Source organism: Choloepus didactylus, chromosome 24 (genome assembly GCF_015220235.1).
Source record: "Choloepus didactylus isolate mChoDid1 chromosome 24, mChoDid1.pri, whole genome shotgun sequence".
Taxonomy (NCBI): Eukaryota; Metazoa; Chordata; class Mammalia; order Pilosa; family Megalonychidae; genus Choloepus; species Choloepus didactylus.
In genome coordinates this window covers 4,306,473-4,313,739 of record NC_051330.1, presented here as the reverse complement: position 1 = coordinate 4,313,739, position 7,267 = coordinate 4,306,473, and positions in this window count along the sequence as shown.

Sequence of the window (7,267 nt, the reverse complement as noted above, 5' to 3'; positions counted from 1 at the left end):
ACAGGGACAGGCTCATCCCTGAGAGACATGTCCCACACTGCCAGGGAGACTTACTCTTCTGGAAGTCATGTCCCGTGGGGGGGGGGGGGCGGGTAGTGAGTTTATTTGCAGAGGTTGGCTTAAATAGAGAGGTCACATCTGATGATCTTGGCATGGGTTATAATTTTTTGCTGAAAGCCAAAAATGTTTTATTGGGTAATAGGAATTGAGGTAAATAAGTTTTTAGTGTGTTTATTCATGCTAATATGACTAGGAGCTGTGCTTTGTATGAAGTTTCCTGTAGAAATAGGTAATAAAGACTTCAAATTCCACTTGTGTAGTGGCTTGAATTGTGTACTGCAGTGTGGAGATGTTCTTGATCTTGGTCCACATTCTGCTGGGTGTGGCCTGACTGTGACTTGATCTCCTCGAGATGTTACTTCATTTAAGGTTTGCCCCAACTGAATCAAGTCAGGCTTTAATATGGATTTTTTAATCCTTTATAAGCAGAATGAAAGTCCAATGGAGAGAGAGAGCCAGAGGGAGCATCCAGAAGCCAGAAGTCACTGGAGTCTGGAAGAGAAAGGAGAAGATGCCACATTGCCATGCGACAGAAAATCCAAGGACCCCAAAGATTGCTGTCCAGCCAAAAGACACCGACCCTGGGAGAACGTAAGCCTAGCCTCTGAAACTGCGAGCCAAACCTTCCTGTTACTAAGCCAACCCATTGTATGGAATTTGTTTTAGCTAGGAAACCAAAACAGTTTTTGCTATCAGAAAATGGGGTGTTGCTACAGCAAACACCTAAAAATGTGGAAACCACTTTGGAATTGAATAATGTGAAGTGCTTGATAGAAAAAGCCAGTATTACCTTGAAGAGACTTTTGGTAGAAATATGGACGTTAAAGGTACTTTCAATGAGGAATCAGAAGGAAATGATGCATTATTAGAAATTGGAAGAAAGGTGATCCTTGTTATAAAGTTGCAGAGTACTTGGCAAATTGTGTTCTGATGTCAGATTGAAAGTGGAACATTTAAGTGAGGAACTTGGATATTTACCTGAGCAGACTTCCAATCTAAGTGTGGAAGGTGCAGCCTGGTTTCCCCCTTGCAGATTATGGTAGAAAGCAAGAGGAAACGGATAAGTAAAGAATTAAACTCTTAAGCACAAAGGAACCAGAAATTTATGATTTTGAAAATACTCAGGCTATCCAGATAATGTGCTCTGAAGCTAGAGTCAGAAGCAGCTCTGTCAGGGGCCTCCCTGAGCGTCCAGGAAGCAAGTCCCCAAACAACAGGGCCCCATGTAAAAGTTTGACTGAACATATCTGCCCAGTTAGATATCTCAGAGGAAGTGAGGATGGGAAACAGTTATCCATAAGGGATCTGTGCGAAGTTCTTTTGTCAAATGGTTTGGACCCCCTTGAAATATACACAAAGCCAACAAGGATTTTGCAAAAGTTGTATGAGCAGAACCACTGCCAGCCTGGGCTGAAAGGGACAGAGAAGGGACTAATTAAAGGAAAAATGACTTCAAGGGCATAACCATGGAAGCAAAGGTCTGGATTGAAAAGATCTCAGGCCAAGAGAGTAGACCCACCCATGTTTGTAGAAAGGGCGTATCCACCCCTGTGCTTTGCACCCTATTGCTCAGGGAGCGTGCTGCCACCCCAGTGCTCAGAGACAGTGGACCTATGTCCCAGCACCCACGGAGAGCCTGGCTGCCATCCCAGTGATCAGAGAGGGTGGAGCCTGCGCCTCGGTGTTCAGGAAGGACACAGCCACCGCACAGTGCTCGGAAGGTGTGGGACTGCCACCGTATCAGGCCCCGAGGTTAAAACACCCATCCCCAGAAGACTCTCAGACCTCAAAATCTAATAGAGTTTGCCTTCTGGGTTTTAAACTTGTCTGAAACCCTTGACTTCTGTTTTCCTGTCAAGTTCTCCCTTCTGGAATGGGAATGTCTATCTTATTCCTGTCCCACCATTGTACATTGAGAGCAGAAAACTGGTTTTCTAGGTTTTACAGGTCCACAAATGGAAAGGAATTTTTCCGTAGGACAGACCACACTCTTAAATGATTTTGATGAGACTATATACCTAGCATTGTTGCTGAAATGACTCAAAGATTTTGGGATGCTGTAAGGGAATTAAGTTTTTGTTTGCATGAGGGAAGAACATTTCTTTTGGGGGTCCAGAGGAGGGGCTGTGCTGAATTGAATAATGTGCTCCAGTTTGCACACGTCCTTGAGCTTGGTCCACATCCTGGTTGACGTGGACCCACTGTAAATAGATCCCTTCAACACGTTACTTCAGTTAAAATGTGGCCCAACTGAATCAGGTGGGGCTTTAATTCAAATCTTTGGAGTTCTTTGCAAGGCAAACTGAAAGTCAGATGGAGAGAGAAGCCAGAAGCTGAAACTCAGCAAAACCCAGAAGAGAAAGGAGAAGATGCTGCCATGTGCATTGCCGTGGGACAGAAGATCCAAGGAATCCCAAAGACTTCCAGCTAGCCAGAAGATACTGGCACCAGGAGGAAGCCAGCCTCCTAGACTCTGAAACCAGAAGACAAGAAATTCCTGTTATCAGGCCAACCCATTGTGTGGTGTTCGTTTCAGCTGCTAGGGAGCTCAAACAACTAGTGTCTTTGTTTTGTGTACTCTGTTGACTTTGAGCCACCCTAAGTACTCTTCCTCAGAGAGAGTCCATATCTTACAGCTCTTTTAATTGCAACCCACTATTATTGTAATGAGCCCTATTAATGTGGTGGTAAGGTGTGGGGAGGGGGAGTAATTAAATCAATTAAATCTCAGTCTTTTCATGGGACTGTGAGCTTCACACGTGTCTCTTCTTTTCTAGCACCATTGTCCCTTGAGTGACAGAAGACTTGAGGGACATAGAGTGGGTAAAATGCACTCACCATGGTGTGATAAGCTGTGGTAAATACTTTTCCCTGGAGATTAGCCCATTATGGAAAATATTTTGGGCATGTTTCACAATGATTACTCTTCTCCTGCTGCTGCCCGAGTCATGAGGGTCTTTCTTGGATCTTCACCTGGTAGGGTTCCTGGAGGTAAATCCTCCAAAGTTGTGGTATCCCCCTAAGGCTGTGGTCTCCAGGAGTTTCTCCACCACAAACTAGCCCATGCTTAGCCTCCAGCAATTCATCAAAATTACCATTTAAGTATTCCTACCAGTTCATGGCTCCAGTGACTTCTGTTTCGGGTTAGTAGCTATTGACTGTGACTCTCTGGATCCACCAGTCTCTCCAGTTTGGGGGATGGTGGTTTGCCCTGAAACTCAGTTCTCTGATGGGTCTAAGTAGTCATTGATTTTAACTTTGTCCAGGTTTTCTTGTTGTAAGGATGGGAGTGACAACTTCCAAGTTCTTTCCATGTCAGAGCTGAAATCAGAATTCTCTTATGATGTGGATCTTAATAACAGTATTTTTCTATAGGTCTGAGAGATTGTTTTATGTTTACTTATTTAATGAATCGATATGCTTGCAAAAATTTTATTAACAATTTATTTTGCAAAATGATAGGCTTCTTCTCAATCAAGATTGAAATTTTGGAGGAAGAAACTCAAAATAAATTCATTCCACAGGCCTGGGTCTTCTCAGTCACATCAGTCAGGTAGTGTGGTGCACGCTGGGTGAAAGCTCCACGAAAACAGGCATTTTGTGGTATTCATTGAAAGTGAACATAAGACTTAAGACCTTACTACTCAAAGTGTGGCCCAAGGACGAGCAGCACAGGCACTGTAGGTTCTCAGACCCTGCCCCTGACCCGCTGGATCTGAACCTGTGTGTTCACCACGTCCCCAAATGATTCATGGACACACAGTCTTGAAGGTGCTGACTGAAACTACCGAACACTGGGCAATCTATGGGCCCGGTTTGAAGATCACCCAAGGCAAAAAGGCATTTATAAGGCAATTGTGGAAATTTTTCTTTGGCAGAGAGTAATAGATAATACCAAGAAATTATTTGCTAACTTAGTATGGTATGATGATCACACTGTCCTTAGTTCAAAAGTCCCTGTTTTTTTAGACATAATTCTGAAAATACAAAGGGCAAACAGTAGCTTCTGCCATCTCTTCTGATAATGTTCATGTTTTCCATCTATGGCCTAAAATATCCTGAATCTCCTTCTTCAAGGCACATGGTAGGACTGCACTTCCCACACCTTTGACATTAGGCCAGATGACTTGCTTTGGTCAATGAAAGATGAGTGAAGTGATGAGTCTTAGGAGCCTCATGTGACATTTTCCATGTCATCTGTCCCTGACTCAAAGGTGTGGACTTTTGTCTCTCTCTAGACCAAAGATTCTCAACCACCAACATGCCCCAGAATTAACAGGAAAGCTTGTTAAACAGATCTGGACCTTGCCCCACTAATGTCTGATCCAATGTGTCTGGGATAGGGTCTGAGAATTTGCATTTCTAAGTTCCCATGGTGATGCTTTTCCTGCTGTTCTAGAGAATGCACTCTAGGAACCAGGGTTCTAAGAGGATCCTCTCCAGGCATGGGTCTACTTAACCATGTTTAACATGTACCGTAAGTGGCAAACTTTTCTTCTATCATTTCACTATGGGATTGTAATGCTCTAAGAGAAAAAGAATGTCTCACAAAGAAGCATACAACTCTCACAACCCAGAAATCCTTGAAAACAACTCTTTTTTGATAAGAGCTTGTTCGGCTTCTGCTGGAGCAGAGCTCCTCACTGGATTAACCGTGCAGAACCCTCAACAGGGCCTCGGGCATGTTCTGAGTCATGTCTCCCTTGGTCCGGTAACAGGATGGCTTTTTCCCAGGAGAACATCCAGTATATTGCAAGAAGTCAGCCCTTTTCCCCAATGCCCTCCATGGGTCCTACCTATGTGTTGAGTTAGCACAAAGGATCTAGTTTCCTGTTATTGGCTATTAATAGCTGTTGGAGCCAAGAGAGGGTGGGGCACGTCTGAACCAAGATTTACCACTCATTTCCTGACATCAGAGCCATAAACCTGGTCAGCAGACAGCTACAGAATCAGGCAACTCCGGAATGACCCCACTTTGAAATGGGTCCAGATAAGGGAGGGCTATAAATGTGACCGTGTTCAGGCATCTCTGAGTGCCCATTTCTGCTACTATTTCTGGCACCTGTAGGTGCTTTTCTCTTATCTCTTACGTCCCTCCCTCTAGCTGAGCTCATCTATCTTCATGTCCCTCTTCCTCTCCTCTGTTCTACTTTCACTTTCCCTAATTCTTTCAGATTCTCTGGCTGTGGGGAGGTTTTTCTCATCCCTACCCATTTATGCTTTCAGAAAATTTTGCATGTCTTTCTGTTTGTCTTCTTCTCTGTTACAACGTCTCTAGAATTAAGAAAAAAAATCTAATTCAATTCAGAATAAAGGAAACGCATATCCAGTATATATAAGGAGGTGGGCAGACTAAACTGTGGTTGCCTTTTTTAAAACCTCCAGTTAATTTTTGTTGGTGCCATGAAAATAAAGGTTCTCTAAGGGAGACCATCCTAAAGCTCCTTCTTGTTAACAGGTCCCTTGCACTGGGGCCTTTTGCTCAAAAGCAATTGTTGGAGGGAGAGGGTGGAGTTTGTGATCAGAAGCTTCTGAAATCCTGTCTAAAACGGAAGGGGATCAGGTGAAAGGGACAAAGATCAGCTGAAGGAAGGCCAAATGGGAGGAGAGTGGTGACTGCCAATATCCTCACTCCTCGGGTGTAGGGAAGGTGGGTTCCTGGCCCCTCTCTCCCGGAAGAGAGGGATGAAACCACAGTAGGAACACAGATTAGAAGAAAAGGGGTGTTTGTGACATTAAGCAGTGGCCAGTCCCTGAAAGGGCACACAAGAGTTCCATGAGCCTCCAACCAGGAAGTCCCCCATACCAGCAGCTGCCCCCGCTCCCTCCCTTTCTCTGACAACCCCCATCCAACTCCCCACCCCACCCCACCCCCATAAGGATTCCTGCTTCACCGGATGTGAGCTCAGTCCTTCTGGAGAAGGGCAGGCCCTGGCACAACTGAAATTCCTTTCTGCTGGGCGTGGAGAAGATGCTGCCCTCTCCTTTATGATCCTCCCAGGGCTGTGTGTTTTCCCAGAAGCCAAAAGCAGAGATGTAAAGGGACAAGTGACCTAGCAAGGGCCTGTGAGATGAAGCAGCAGCTGGGGAAGGCATTACCTTCTCTTGCCAAATTCCACGGCCCTTTTCCCCCACTCCATCCTAGAATGTTCCTCTTTCCTAAATGGTGAAGAAACTCATTTTGCCATCTTCCTCCTCTGTATATTGACAAACAAGTCCATTGCTTTAACCACATTGTGTGGTGAATACCACTTGCTTGGCTCTCCAAGTTTCTCAAACAGTGGTTATCTTCACCTCTTCTCCAGAAGCAGAAACTTCCAGCAGCTCTTCACTGTCTTCTGGCTAAGCCCTAACCAAACCTGGCCTCAGAGTTCTCATGTGCCTACCCCACACTTATTTCTGCAGACATACCCACCATCTTGCTTCTATGTGAACCACTGTTGCAGCCACCAGCCAAGCCCAGACATTGTCCACCAACACTTCCCACATGCCCAGACTCCACCATTAGTTGTACAATTGTTACCTACTTGGTGTGGCCGCATTATTTTTTCAAGAGTTGAGAGGCTCATTATTGTGCACACAGTCACTCTTGGCAGAGACAAGCCAAGGCCTGTCCCCTTGGGGCAGCCTGTCCAGTGTTCTTAATCCTTCAGCTCTGGACTCAACCAGCACTTACTGAGTTCCTAAACTGAGGGTAACCACACATCCTGGGTCACCTGAGACAATTCTGGTCATGCACAGCCCGCTTTACTCTAGAGTGTTCTGGTTTAAATGATAAATCACATATGTTCATTCTGCTTATAATGTCCATTGCAGCATGATAAGTGCAGAGTGAGATGGAGTCATCAGTAACACCTAGTCTTTCTTCCAAGGCCTTAGGGTACAGAGCCATGAGGGAACTAGTGGGAGATCAACTCAGACTGGGCTGGAGAGCTGGGGAAGCAGGAGAGGCCTTTGGTCAAACGTCCACATGACCCAGGCCTTAAACGACAGGCGGAAGTTTAACAGGTTAAGATGGGGAAAACTTGTGCCAGGGAGAGCACAAGCCAGTATGTTTGGTGGAGAGTGCCTGTGTGCCAGGCCCTGAGAAGACAACATGGGTGAGAGGCAGATCGTGGTCTCAGGGGCTCAGGAGGTTCTAGGAAGACCAAGCCCTTGGATCAGGGAGGCTCCGGGGTGGGTGGGTGCCTTGGACCACCTCCTCACC